This window comes from Brienomyrus brachyistius, chromosome 3 (assembly GCF_023856365.1).
Source record: "Brienomyrus brachyistius isolate T26 chromosome 3, BBRACH_0.4, whole genome shotgun sequence".
NCBI lineage: Eukaryota > Metazoa > Chordata > Actinopteri > Osteoglossiformes > Mormyridae > Brienomyrus > Brienomyrus brachyistius.
Window position 1 is genome coordinate 13,900,744 of NC_064535.1, and position 14,962 is coordinate 13,915,705.

Here is a 14,962-nt window from a genome sequence, read left to right on the forward strand (position 1 = left end):
GACCCGTCTTCCTTGCCATGATACTATAGCTAATCAGTCTTATTTGACCCAACAAAGCCCATCTCTCAAAGAACTTAGGGCAGCATTGACACACTGGCTGGACTGAAAGCATGCAATATCCCCACCCCCCACCCCCACAAGTCGCAATCGACTACATCTGCTATCGAGCACTCTGCACCAGCGTGGGGGGGGGGGGGGGGGGGGGACGCAAGGCGGGTGATCACACATAAAACCACATTTGAAACATCACATTTGCATGCATTTACACAGCACTTAATGCTAGTTATTTTTACCAGATTTACCCCCCCCCCAACACCCCTTTGTTTTTTGCATCGTGACTGTCGACGACCCCCCCCCTCAGCCTAGACATTGCCAAACCCCCCCCCCCCCCCCCCACCACCACCTTCTGCCCTGCCACGCCCCCTCACCTGTCTTGGCTGGGAGCCACCCCTTCCCGGAGCATGTTGTCATGCCGCACTCCCCCAGCGAGGCGCTGCAGGAGCCCCAACGTGGGGTCTGTGGCTCCTGACCCCCCCAGAAGCGTGTCCCAGCCCCAGCGGGCCCACTGCAGCGGGGACAGCACCTGCCATGCGCTCACCGCCATGTCGGCTCCCCGCCGCCTGTCCACAGCTTATAGGCACAGCTCTGGCTGGTGGCTCTGGCTGTGGACCCCCCCCAGCTCTCCGACCCCCCTCCCTCCAGAGAGCCACCAGAGAAGCTCCGTCCACAGAGAGGTAGCGACTCCGAACACCAGGACAGACGCTGTCACTGTGACTCAATACTCTTATCCCCCCTCCTCACTTTCCAGCTCTCTCTCTCTCTCTCCCTTCCTTGCTCTGCCCTCTCTCACTCCCACCCCCTCTCTGCAATGAATTTTAATGAGCGAATCGGCGAGTGGCACCTCGGCCACCATGCAGCGAAACGCATCCAACAGATTCTGCTCCACAAACCCATTTCTGCGGCTCTTTTACCCAGCAACACCGGGGGCGTTAAACCCCGCCCAGCTGCTCCAGCTGTACACAGACATACGTGCTCGCAGACACAAGCGGAGAAAACACCGACACGCAGCAGGAAGCCACGCACTCCCACACATCATCACATGCAAGCACAATTCATTCATATGATTGCATTAATACTAAATTAGGATCTGAACAATATCAGAGTAAAGAACAGCTTACATGTAAAACCGGTACCATGACATAAACGGTGTCATGCTACATAACGGCCCAGGCTTAAGCCAGGGGGAGTTTAAGGGTTAAACCGACATAAAATGAAATAAATGCAGTAGGCAATATGCTTTAACGGCTCCCTGGACCGGGGATCAAATCCACTACGAGCATCCCAATACGATATTTTCCCCACTTTTATGTTGAGATCTATGGAAGTGGGAGGAGATTTCAAGTGCAACAATCTGATTTGTTGATGAACTAATTACTCTCCCTGTAATGAAACTCCCTAGCAGCATTAATGACCCAGTGCGAAGGCATGTGGCACTCTGGGCTGGGGAACACCCACACCCTGCGGACAAGCCGGGGTACGGTGTGGGGGCGTCGTCTTCCTGCTGCCAGCCTCCCCACTTCCACGAGCTTTGTCCAGATGCAAGAAGGTGTTACATAACAGTTTGTCTCCATTTGGCATGACAAAAAGGCCATGGAGATGATAAGGAACGTCAGGTAAGACCATTACAGAGGAAATCAATAAGCTATCAAGGGGAACAGAAGATGAGAGGACATGAACTTGGGTGGAGTGCATGAGGAAGACAAGAGGGTTGAAAGAGAACAATTGGCTTGGTTTATGACCTTGAAGCCTAAGGGGCAGGTCAGAGCAGACAGCATTCAAAGGTTAGGTACCCATTTCGCCAGAACAAAGGTGAGGAATGATGGAGAGAGAGAGACAGGGAGAGAGGGATAGAGGAGTAGGGAAGAGAAAAGGGAGGACATGACCAGGGCAAAAATGGAGGTGTGTGGCAAATACGTCACATGGGACTGACTCATATATGCAAATGGTCTCGGTTATTATGCAGCATATATCTGAGACAGTGACGAAACAAGCCGATTACATCTCACCCTGCGAGGCATCTTAACCAATCCATAGGCTCAGAATGCTGAGAAAGGAGTGTCCATCCCATTAAAGCCAGCTTTTAATTGGCTGCCACTGTCGGGAGAAGTGATGTTGTATCATGAATCTGATTGGCTCGTGAATATTCCATGAGAAAGCCACCTAGTCCACTGGCCCTCCATCAGAGAGCCATGTCAGCAGGCAGTGTGAGGGTGCTAATAGAGGCTTGCGGCTAGCGGCATGCTATCAGACGTTAGCAGTAAATGCTACCAGATGTTGGTTTGGATATATGCAGATAGATAGCAGATATTTCTGAGGTGGCTTGTAACATGGAAGCAGTCTCTTGATGCACGGCCTTCCATTTTGCTCCTGGATTTGGTTCTGTGATTGCGCTGTAATTACAGATTTTATAGTCTGAATGCTGTACCATTCCAGACCAACGACATTCTGACCGCTGCAAAGCAGCATCTGGTTCTCAGGCTGTTGCTTAGACTTACTGCCAGATCTCACCAAAATGGCAGCTTGGGGAAGATTGTTAAAGTACAGATGGGCAGAAGGATAAGAAGGGCTGTGAATATAAATCCCCAGGCCCCCGGATCCATTTTTAATTAAAACTCCTGACGGTACAGCATGCAAACCGCTGGATCCAAAATCAGGCCATTTTCCTGGCCTTCTGTCACCTCCTAAGCAACAAACACCAAGCTATAGTTATCTGGGTGCCTAAAGCAGCGTGTTTCTGCTGAGAATAAGGGTTTTAAATCAACATAAATAAGATTTGTGCATCAAATAACACAGAATTGATGGTCATTAACAGTGCCAAGTTGCACTCCAGGGTGAAAGTTAAAGAGCTGCATGCTCTAAAAGCAACAACAACAACAACAACACACACACACACACACACACACACTTCTCTGTTAGTCATTGATGAAGGACTTCTTCCTTGCTTTATGGGACTGCAGTCCTGCTTCTAGTAGCCTAATATGAAACATCCTAGCAGTGCACGTCACACCTGTACTTAATGTTTCCCATTCCTTTTGAAGATCACTTGATGACATCATCTGATTTATGAGTCACTGCCGGATAAGTAGACGTTCATTTCTGACATTAGAAAGTCGCTAGATAGTCACCTGTCTGGTTTCTGGTCGTTCCCAGTGTCTCCTGCTTCACCTTATTCTTGTGTTCTGTGGTCTTTGAAATTTTTAACCTGGAAGCATCCTGCTGCACAGCGTAGCCTCCTGCCAGCCGAACCACGATTAATCCAATGCTGATTTGTTTAAAAATATAGAGTGGTCTCAATGTTTTTCAACAGCTGTGCGTCTACCTGTATGTGTGTGTGTGTGTGTGTGTGTGTATATATATATATCTCAATGACAATATAAGATTTCGGTGATTGTTTACTGGGATTAGTTAGCAGTTACCAGGCACATTTTCTATTTTTACAACCTGAGACAATCTCCATGGCAACTACAAATACCAAAAGCCATATGCTACTCTGTGCTTGTACTGAACACAATAGTACCTTGCAACACACACTGCATACTGACAAACATGCATATGCCAGTGCAATCACACACAGCCTTGTGCACACACCATGATCAGACACTGTATAATACATAAGTGTACAGATACAGTGCAGCTATACACACAAACAGTACATGCATGCATAGACCCACATACACACACACCATGCATACTGTAAAAGCAGAGACAATACAATACGCATAGAGAATCAGAGTCGGACCATACAGATTGCATTAGTAATTATTCATGGGCAGCTTGAGACGGTCTGCAGAGGCAGACTCTCTAAAGGGTTTAATGCCTGAGAAGTACAGCCTGTAGCCTCAATATATAATCATTATTGCCAGATATTTTACAGTCCCTATAAGCGGTCACATCCCTGGGTCTGTGTCTGTGTGCGAAGGAGCGTGATCTCGTGACATTGCAATAACTAATGGGCAATATCACTTAATGGCCTGTTACCATCACAGCGACGGGGCAAATATTGAGTTAGGATCTGCTGTAGATGCATGGCGGGCTGAGTTATAGAGGGAGGGATGGAGGGACAAAAGAAGAGAGCGTGATCGACGGAGGGGGGGAATGAGGGAGGAAAAGGAGCTCGAGATAAGGCAGACAAAGAAGGAGATGGACTGAGAATCCATACGGAGGGACAAAGAAATGATGAACGATGCCTGCAGAAAGGGGCAAACTCTGATGTAAGCCTAACTGCTGACTGGTGGAATTTTACCATACTGGTTTTTAGTGTTACTACAGTTATTTCTACAGTTACCAAAAATATAATGACATCATTATATACGCAAATCAAGCAATTTAAATGTGAGTGTGAAATGTGGGTTGATGCATTTTCTTCGTACTTAATCGGGTATGCTAATTCGAGATAATTATTTATATTTTCTGTTGCCTTCTCTGCTGTAGTATCATTAAAATGTTATGTTTTAATCATGCAGAAAATTACACTGGTAATATGTTCAGTTATGGCTTGAATATTGTGCGGTTAGTGTAGGTGGGGGGGGAGAAGCGTCTGGGCCGTAACTGTCGGCTGCTGTTGCTTTATTTTTCCCCATTAAATGCCAGATACAACCGCGGGCACCTCTCCTCCTTTCTGCCACATCTGTGCCTTGACCCAGTGTGGGGGGGCTGCTTCCGATGGGGTGTCATTAAACCTCACTGCCAGCCACTGATCAGACAGTAACGACGCTGAGAGCTGGAGCTCTGCAGATCCCATGAAGCAAACGTGGCGAGTGATAGCTACAGGTCATGTGACTCACCAAGTGGACGGATGTGGACAGATAGTGTAGCAAACACAGATTCCAAACTGGAACGTTACCTTTCCTGAAATACAGCAGGCTGTCTATTTTCCAAAAATATTTCAAGGCAGATATTTCAGAAGGGTTCTTCTGATTAACCAAGCAGATGGCTACTGAAGGATAATGCATTTGGGACACTATCAGAAGCTCCAAAAAGACCTAATTAATCCAATAATTAATTCAGGTTTGGAGATCAATAGCCTGCATGTATAATGGCATTAGGTGATTACTGTGGTTAGCTGCACTCGAAGTGATTTTTCCTATTGTTGTCCAAGAATAGCTTAGCAATTGGTAGCAGTTTGTGATAATAAAAAAGAAGTAAGAAAATTATATATTGTGGCTGACTTAATTTCTATCTATCTATCTATCTATCTATCTATCTATCTATCTATCTATCTATCTATCTATCTATCTATCTATCTATCTATCTATCTGACCTTTATTTTTTCAGCCAAGTCACTAAGCACTTGCTGACTATTGCCAGATACAGCTTACAAATGAAAACAAAAACCGTAATACAGCTGTTCTGAAACAAGATGACAACCATGTGTAAGTTAAAAGGAAAATGGCACCCAAGGGCAGCTAAATATGTCACCTCTTCCTTGTCTTTGTTATGGTAGATGTCGGAATCGAATGACACTTATTGTGATTTCATGAATAATAAATGGAGAATGTTCTTCCTTTCCTGGTGTTTGGCCCGAAGCCAGTAGTAGAACATGATTTTTGTTTTCATATTCACCTAAAAAACTCTGTGCCATTTCATAAAAGGACTCATGGATAACAAATCAGATAATGTTGCTTGGTAGGAGGTAATTAAACTTCAATTTAATGGGTGTTGATATTAAGTTAAAAAAACGAAATTTTTGCTGAGCATATAAATCCTTTTTTCCTTACGCCCATCTCCTGGTGGCACCAAAGACTAAATTTCCTGGAAACTAGGACAGATTCTCAGTTCAAGGTGCAGCAAAACTGCTTGAGGATACATAGAAAATCTGGGAATTAATTTTAAAAAAGTCTCCTTCTGGTGGATTTCCCTTAATGAATGGGCAAAGTAAATCACTACTGAAATCATTTAGAAACTCCCAAGCCAGGATGAGTAATGCACAACTGACACTGGGCCTAACTTTCATAAGAACGTGGTTCTCCTGGGGGGTCATTTTAATGAGTTTTTTTAGAGTCTCTACTTTTCCCTACACTCTGTTGTTTGCATTGCAGGTACTAGACCGCTTTCAATGTGTGAACGTGTCTCTAGCAGGTCAATGACCGAGCCACTGGTTCAAACCTCATCCTTTGGCATTGTGACTCTGGCAGACTACCTAACTCGAGCTATAACTAAGCTAAAGGCTTTTTTTGGTGAAAAATATAGTGCTAAGATATAACAGTTCCGTCCACACTTTTTGAATGTGAACTTTCTGTGACTGTTGTTCCTTGCTAAGTATATGTTTTATTTAATTTATGGATCTTTGGCAAACAATTGTGTGAGCACATGAGTCTCTGTACAGGTTCTGGTGCATGTAAGTGTGATGTAGGTGCATACAGACTGACACACTGATTCAGTGACATCTGTCCCCCACAGCAGAGGCATAAGAGCCACTTCTTGTAAACAGATGAGTGGAGCTGCGTGATGATGGGGCACAATGACATTTCTCAGTAGCCTCTCCAGTGGCCACTAAGGAGCCAACTAATGGAAGGGAGAGAGACGGGCCAAAAACCACACTCCAGAACACACTGGCCCTGTGTGTTACGAATGCAGTGACTTTCATTGTGTTTCTGTGCAAAGGGACTTGTTTATGTCTCAATGGTACAAACAGAAACCCTGCCTGGCATTTTTAAGTGGCATTCAGTGTGGCAGTTGAAGTTTAGCATGTGGCTGGTTTCTAATCCTTTGGATCCACGCTGAACGAACATACATTTTGCTGAAAAAATATCCTCTACTGTGTTCCACCACCTTCAGTCTACTTCAACGTAACCATATTCATAGTCTGTTGGAAACTGTACAGTGTGTTTTTTTCAGAATTGTATGTGATGGGTCTGTGTGTGTCTGTGTGTGTCTGTGTGGCGTGTATATATGTAAATATATATTAGTGCTCTAAAAATAATTAAACAATTAATTGAACATTTTCCTGTGATTAATCGCACCTATTTTTTAAACTTATAATCATAAACATTTATACGTTGAATCCCCAAATTAATGCAGATTTATCACAAAGGGAATTACATGGGTCATTGTCACGAACTCATTACCATAAGATATATATTTTTTTAATTAATCTGAAACAGGCTCAAATTATACAATTCCATTCAGTCAGTTTTGCCTCTGAGGTAGTTAATCAATGTTGTTTTGTTACTTCTGTAATAAAATTATTTCATCAAATCCTGTGCAAGAGTTACTGAGATGGGAAAAAATGACAAACCTAATAAAAATATACATATTATCATACAAATTGATTGCTTATTGTGGGTTACATGCAATGAAGTTGAAAGATTTAAAACAGTTTATGCATTTTTGTCTTTTTTTAATGGTAAAATAATAAGCAAACCAGGGCAACAAATTACAAAATGTTCATATACCTAAAAAGTTAAGGTAGTATCTACTATTCTACACAAAAAAAATATATTTTTTTGACCCATATTTTAATATTTTGGTTTAACTTAAACTAATGATGTACTGGTTATTCATTTGCAATAAAATTACTACTTGCAAACAAGTACAAGCTGAATTTCAATGCTTTTAAAAAGGCTTGATGTACAGATGACATTAATAAAGGAGAGAGTAGTGTATTATAAGCAGGGATCTTAAACTATAATTTGTTTTAATCACACACCTTGGTGATTAATTGGCATGTAACACAAGTACATATAATTGCATGTATTCAACAGACTGAAATGTTATTCAGTCCCATACGAGTGACGGATCTAAAATCTAAAGCTTATTTCGCAAATGGCTGTAAAACAGAATCCTGACAACCATGGAAAGTGCATTTAATAACAGGAAAGATCTTAACATGTAAAATCAGCCTCCCTGTGAGACCCTAACTGTACGTTTTGCTGTCTGAAGTCTGGGATTCTGTGCAGCGTCATGAGCTAAATCATCGCACTGTTTACAACCGGGAAGAAATATTATAGGTCTCTGTTAAAATCTATGCTTGTACTGTTCTCCCATTTGGCTAACAAAATACCGCATATGTTAACACGATTAAAGAAATAATTATGTGTTGTGGCTTAGTGACACTGTCGCACAATAAATTTCCTAGCCTTTTCCCCCAAATTCACGCTACAGGTAGGTCTATTTCATACTGACAGAATCACCTAGTGTCATATTAGGTCTTCCATGGTTTTTATGCCTTTTAAAAAATCATCACACAGCCAAAAAAAAAAACTAATGCTGTCTTTCACTGCCTTACCTTGCCAGGTCGAACAGGAAGTTCAAAATCCTTTGAGACTCTAGTCATTCCCTCTGAATATCAAGATTTACCAGAGGTCTTTAGCAAGCAGACGGGTACATGCCTACTTGTACATCGACCCTCGGATCGTGCCATTGATCTGCGTCCTGGAAGCGCTCCACCCTAAGGTTCAGATTTATTCATTATCCATGCCCATGTCTATAGCCATAGAAAATATTGTTCAGGAGCCACTAAACTAGAGCTTTGTCCTTTAATCAGCCTCTCCTGCTGCTGCCTGATTCTTTTTTGTGATAAAGAAAAATGTTGGTTTTCAAACTTGTATTCACTATTATGGCTGAATAACATAAAGGTCGAATATCATCATTCATTCCCCCTGTTTCCTGCAGCCCTAGAACAGCTTAAATAGTAAAGGTGCTTCACAAAACCTGATCTGCAAAGTTCTTACAACTTACAGCTGAATATTTGAAGGCAATAAGTGGAAAACCACATTTCATACCAACTGCGCACACTATGAATATTTTGTAAAGCCGTACGGTTTTATCAGTGCACCTTCGGTTTTTCAGCCCTTCAAAAACAAGTTTCTGCATGAATACCATGGGAAATTGATCATTATTTACATTGATACATCTTAGTTTCTTCACCAGATTTTCAGTTCCATGTCTGCTCCTACAGAAGCTTATATAAAATAGCCATTGTTTCTGTTAAAGAACTGTGAGATTCGTAAGTCTAAATTCAATTTGGCAACTTTTATCAAGGATTAATATGCACTTTGAGTTCTGATGCGGCAGCACGCCCTGTTAAGGGGCCATTCCCATTCTGACCTCTCTTCTGCTGGTCGACCCTCATGAGACTTATGATCCTGTTCTAGTACAGTATTCCTCCTTGTGTTACAGTGGATGCATTTTGGTCCTAGTTCTGGTTACCTGGGTATCCGGCCCACATGTTCTCTGTTGAAGAAGACCTTCTGGTGGCCGTCGTTAGACAGGACTACCCCCTATATTGGAAACTGCAGAGCTTCTGTTTCACCATGACTTTTAGACATTTGGGCTGTTTTATATCTCAGGTTTGGTGTGTCTTCTGATAAGGTCCATGCTCTGGAGAACCATCAGACGTAACAGCAGGGGATGCCCACACGTGTCTGCAGCATGCCATGCGACAACAGCTGCACAATGCAGACCATTGCTGACATCCCGACCCCAGTCAGGAAGTCTGGATATCCACTTGAGATATCAATTTCAGGATTCCTTCTAAGATGTGAAACCCACAGTTCATTGGCCTTGATTGTTAGACAGATTAAGTCCATGTCCTACTGTGTCAAATTACCACCACAGTATGAGATCAATCCAACTGTTTCCCTGTTAAAACTGGTAGTACAACACTATCCTCAGCACCCCATCATCACATGCCCTGCCCCACCCCTTAATTTGAAATGATAGTCCTGCTTTCATTGCTCTCCTTGACTATTGACATTGACAGGTACATGCAGTGCTTGATAGACTATTGTGGGGGGAGGGGGGATTCTGTCATGCTCTCACTACTACAGTTTCACCCACATGTAATGTGTCAGCACCCCCTGTCATTGGAAGACTAATCAGATAATCGTTTTCACCTGTGGCTCATTAACTCTTTGGACAATTAAACCCTTGTGCTTTTGCTATAGTTGCATTATTTCCAGTTTCTGTTTTTTTCTGTGTAATATTCTCTGTAAGCACTTTTAATTCTCAGTTTTGATCAGTTTGTACTCGATTGATCAAAGCTGACTCTAATTGCTGGATTTGCATTTTGTAGCTCAGTGATGAAACTCCACTCCTGTATCTGACTCTCATGGAACCCTTCCATAAAGATACTGAAATACATGTAAGCTGTACACACACTTGTCATGTATTTACTTTTTATAAAATTAATGAACAGAATTATACTCATGTACTTACACAAAAATACATTAGGTAAGTATAATTCTGTCATTTCTATAAACATTTGTGTGCCTTTGGCAAGACTCCATCTCATAGGTCTGCCAAGCTGATGATGACAGTGAGGGTAAAATTAATTTATAGGCTTGTCATGCAACTGATACAGTCAGGCTTGCTGCCCTGATACAACCTCTGTCTGATCAATGAGCATCTGACTTCACTGCTCTTGCCCCTTTGCTGATGTCATCAAAAATGGACATCGGTCCTAAAGCATCCCGTCACCTTTAGCATTTTTACAGGATGGGTGTCATACATAAAATCGCCCTTGTCTGCATCTCTGACATGTGTAACAGTTCAGTTTTGAGCCAAGCATATGCCTACTTTGTACTTTATCTTTTGTCTCCATGTGTACGTTGACAGTGGATTAAAAACTCTTTAGCCTCAACCTGTGTGTCATTAGTGTGCTGATAGCAGGGAGCCAGATGCCAGTGCAGTGTGAAGGCAGCATGTCCAGCCCTGCACCCGTCTCCTGGGACCGTTTCTCTGTGGCTTCTAGCTAATTAACACAAATATTTCCCGCGCGGTAATTAGCCCAGAGACCAGCGTAAATAGACCCCAAATACATATGCGAGCAGTTTGAGCCGATCCCTCTGTCTCTCCGTCACACAACAAAACCTCCCGATTTGCATGATAAACACACATGCACACACACGCACACACAGGCCAAGATCTGCTCAGATGCGCTGCCACACATGCTACAGTAGATGCCCCCCCACCCCCGTCATTGTTCCGCGATATAAATAAACATGCAGGGAAAGCTGAGCTCTCCCGAGGAAAGATGGTGAGGAGTTGCGTCGTGCGGGGGGCAAAGGGCCGACGCCAGCGGTCCTGCGGTGAGAGCATCCGTGGAAACCAAAGAGACACCCCCCCCCTTCCCACGGTCTGCACAACGATGCCAACAGTGCCCCTCTACCCTGCCCATGCACATTGCACACATGTTCTCACGTTTGCATAACAAAAACAGCACTCGATGCAGTGCCCCTCTCTGCAACAAAGGCAAAAACAACTGACGACAGAAGACAGTGTGCCGTCCTGACACTGTACACACAGCTTCTGAATGCCCCCCACCACCGACCCCAGGCAGACTCACATGGTTTCGATGCGCTCCTGCAGCAGGCCAGTGGCCTGTCCTTCTTCCATAGACTCTGCGGCTCCCATCGTCAGTTATGTGTGCTTCCCCCCCCTCCCTCCGAGTTCCAGTCCCTGCCTGTTCTCTAGCCCCTCTACCCGCCCCTGGCTCTGGGCAGTGGTCCCCACTTCGGGACGGGTGCCGCTTGCTGCTGCGTTGCAGTGCAGTGAAGGAGGACAGCTCGCATCAGGGGCCGCAGCTCCGGCGGCCCACACCCCCCCGCCGAGCCTCCGAGATCATCCCACCGTCTCCTCCTCTCTGCTCTCTCTGTCTCCCCAGCGTGGTAGACTCGCCTCTACATCGCAGGGATGTAGGAGGCTGAAGAGAGGAGATGCAGAACGTTGCGGTGAGGGTGGGGGCGGGGGGACCGCAGGGAGACTAGCGAGGGTCTGGCGACGATGCTCGCTCACAGTCGCCTCCCTGCCTGGCTCTCCTCCACTCGCTGCTCTCCAGCTCCCGTGTGTCCAGACGCGTTAAAAAAACAGGCACCTTTTCTAACCCTCCTCCGCCCGCTTCTCCTGGCTCTCCTCTCCCCACCGGAGACCAGAACAATAGCTCTTCTCAGACCTGCTCACTATCTGTCCGTATTCCTTAGCAGCGCTCAGCCATACCGCCACAGCTACCTTCCGAGCGCGTCACACAAAGGAGGCTCCCAGCAGGCGGCGTGCGCTCAGGACGAGAGACGTGAGAAGAGGTAAACAATGAGCAGGGATAACACCAGATCCTTTCCTGCCTTAACCCTTCGCGTCTCTCCCTCTCTCTCTCTCTCTCTCTCTCTCTCTCACTCTCTCTCCATCTCTCTCCCACTCTCATCTTATCTCTCCTTTCATCGTGCAGTTTTTTTCAGTGGTTGTAACCATATTCATTTGAACAGACGAACACAATGGGAAATATCACAATAGGGTGCATCAATGAACTGTTTTTAAAAATCTAACTTTTATGATTTATGATTCAGCAAATCCGTTTTTTTTTTTCATTGTTATGATTCTGTGGCCATGTGGGAAGACATTCCCGAGGTGTTGTCTCTGTACCGCACAGAAAAGCGGTGTGTTTTAACTGGATCCCCCACCTGTCATTTCTAAATGGATTGTGTCACCCCTTCCCTCCCCCCAAATCCCCAAGGAGTCTGCTCTGAAGATCTAATTTACTCTCACTTAGAAATGTCTGCATATGTTAAAGTGTGGAAATGCTGGTGTGTGTGTGTGTGTGTGTCAGTGTGTGTGTGAGTGTGTGAACTAAGAACAGGTCTTGTGCCTGTAAGGTTAACATCCATGCTACATGAAGGTTAGTAGTGCCCAGGCAAGGCAAGGTATTTAAACCCAGAAGCTTTGTGAATTTGGAGGTGGAGCTCGCTGTTGGTAAAATGAGGATTACAGAGCTATTGTTCAAGCATGAGACTGGCAGACAAAGAACTCTACTAAAATCAAACCCATCTTGCTTTGTTGCTTGCTGACATATGATAATAACAGTCTTCATAGCCGGCCATGTTGTCATGTGGTGTTGGGTACCCTGAGCGAAGAGGAACATCCACGCTACATTTCGGGATGCATCCGGCTCCTTGAGTCCGACAGACAGACTGAGCTTTTAAGCTGGCAGCCATATTGTTGTGCAGATGTCACTGGGGAATATAACCCTGCTTCCTCTTTGCCCATGAGGCTCCCTGTGATTGGTTTTGTGATCTATAGCTCCAGGTCATCCGAACACGACATTTTCCCAACCTCTAAGAAACCAAGCGCCCTGATAAGAATGCAGAGAAAATGGGCTGAGATGGTGAGGAACCTCATGGGCAAGAGAAGATGGAAGATGAAACTACCGAGAAGTGAATATGCGTCATTTATTAAAAAGAAGGCATAATTTTATTTGCACGTCTGGGATGAAGAAGCGAGAGAGCGAGAAAGGGAAGGGGACCAGTGCCGCGTCTGTCTCTTTGTCTTCCTCCCCCACTGTGGGACAGCTGCACATCCAGCAGGACATCTACCCCCCACCCGCACACTCACCCGAATTCTCCCTGGTTGTTCTTGACACCCCCAAATGCTCATCAGACGCGGGACTCCTCGGCTCGTGCCACGCTCGTCCACGAAGTGATACCGTGGAGGGTAAACGCAGCATAGCAGTCGGCACGCGAAGCTTCCAAAATACGCCCTCGTGCTAAAGGTTGTCTTTAATGGTAAGTGAGCATGGGCATGGAAAAGAGGAATACCTCTATTTATTTAACTGTGTGCTAAATACACGGAATCGCTTGCCATGCAAGTCCAGACACTTTCCAATCGGCAGTCTAAATCCCTTCCATTTAGGTGCAGCCCACTCAATATCAAGCAGAGGATGCAATATGTACAGCAGTTATTTATTGAATATTTCTTAGTGAATTCAAACAGAAATATATGCTTTGCCCTGCAATAGGTCGGTGCCCCATCTGGAGCCCCCACGACCCTGAACAAGCAGCTACACAAAATGGATGGATGGAAATATTCAATATGTCCTATATTTGTATAGCATAGTTATTAATGTTGTATTATATAGTTATGTAATGTTATTAACAGAGGCAGCTACTTAATTTCATTGTACTTGTGTAACGCACTTGCACAATCCTTGATCCTTGATACTCTTGATACTCTCTTGATAGAGAGTAATCTTATACTACAGTATATAATCTGATATTTCGGCATTGCTCACCTGCTTAGCACCCCCACCCCTGCACAAACACACCCGTACTGCCTGGGCTTTGGGTCACACTCCCCCTGGGGGGGTCACAGTCTCAGGTGCCTGGAGTGACAGACGTGCACCCTCCCTTCAACAAAGGCTCAAAACGAGGAAGTCAGGCCATAAATTTTTTAAGAATTCTGAGGCCAAAAGAAAACACAAGGAAGGCTTTTTAAATTAAAGATTAATATCCCCGCAGGCAGAAATCTAGGTCAACTATAGCGGGTGTTAATTTGGAAGGCAGGGTAACTGTGTTTATCCACTGCATATCTAGTGCTGCCAGGAGGAAGAAATTCAGCAAAACAAACAAATAAATAAATGATATATATGTTGAAAAAATTATCTATCGGCCTACTTTTTGAGTGTGAGACGAAAAAGCACTGACACAAAGAGCCAGGAATTAAACTCCCAACCATCAATACACAAAGCCAGAGCTGTACTGGTGTCTTGGTTAATGCTATACAGATAATGCCGTTATATCTCCTCTTGTCCTGTAGAGGGAGCAGGGTTTGCATGGTCACGGTTGCCATGGGCACCATCCATGACCTTCCAACCAACCTGGAAGTACTGCCAGCTGATGATCCGCACTGCCTATATAAACAGCTCAGCTACAGTGTGCGGCTTTCATTCTTGCTATTTAGCGTGAAGTGTTTAGAATAGTTCAGAAATGTTACTCTACTTTGTCTTGCATTATTGTCTTCTTAAGTCACTGACCATTTGGTCCTGATGTACTTTTCATAGTGCTACAGATAATTAATAGCAGCATGCTGTGGCAGCATTGATTGTATTTAAATTTGACTGAAAGAAAGTTGGGCAGGAAAAAAAAACAGAGCCGTTGTAGCAGAAAAGACATTGAAGTAGATTCTGGGTTTGGGA

At 44.5% G+C, this 14,962-nt stretch overlaps 1 protein-coding gene and 1 long non-coding RNA gene across 13 annotated transcripts in view; one reads left to right on the top strand and one right to left on the bottom strand.

The window, feature by feature from the left end:
- tacc2 (transforming, acidic coiled-coil containing protein 2) overlaps positions 1-14,962 on the bottom strand; it is an 82,293-nt gene that overhangs the window by 24,839 nt on the left and 42,492 nt on the right. The gene's annotated exons all lie outside the window — the stretch shown is intronic.
- LOC125738125 (uncharacterized) lies at positions 11,976-13,914 on the top strand. The gene is made up of 3 exons (XR_007396737.1): positions 11,976-12,080; positions 13,429-13,553; positions 13,787-13,914. It is a non-coding gene; the product is annotated as an uncharacterized LOC125738125 (long non-coding RNA).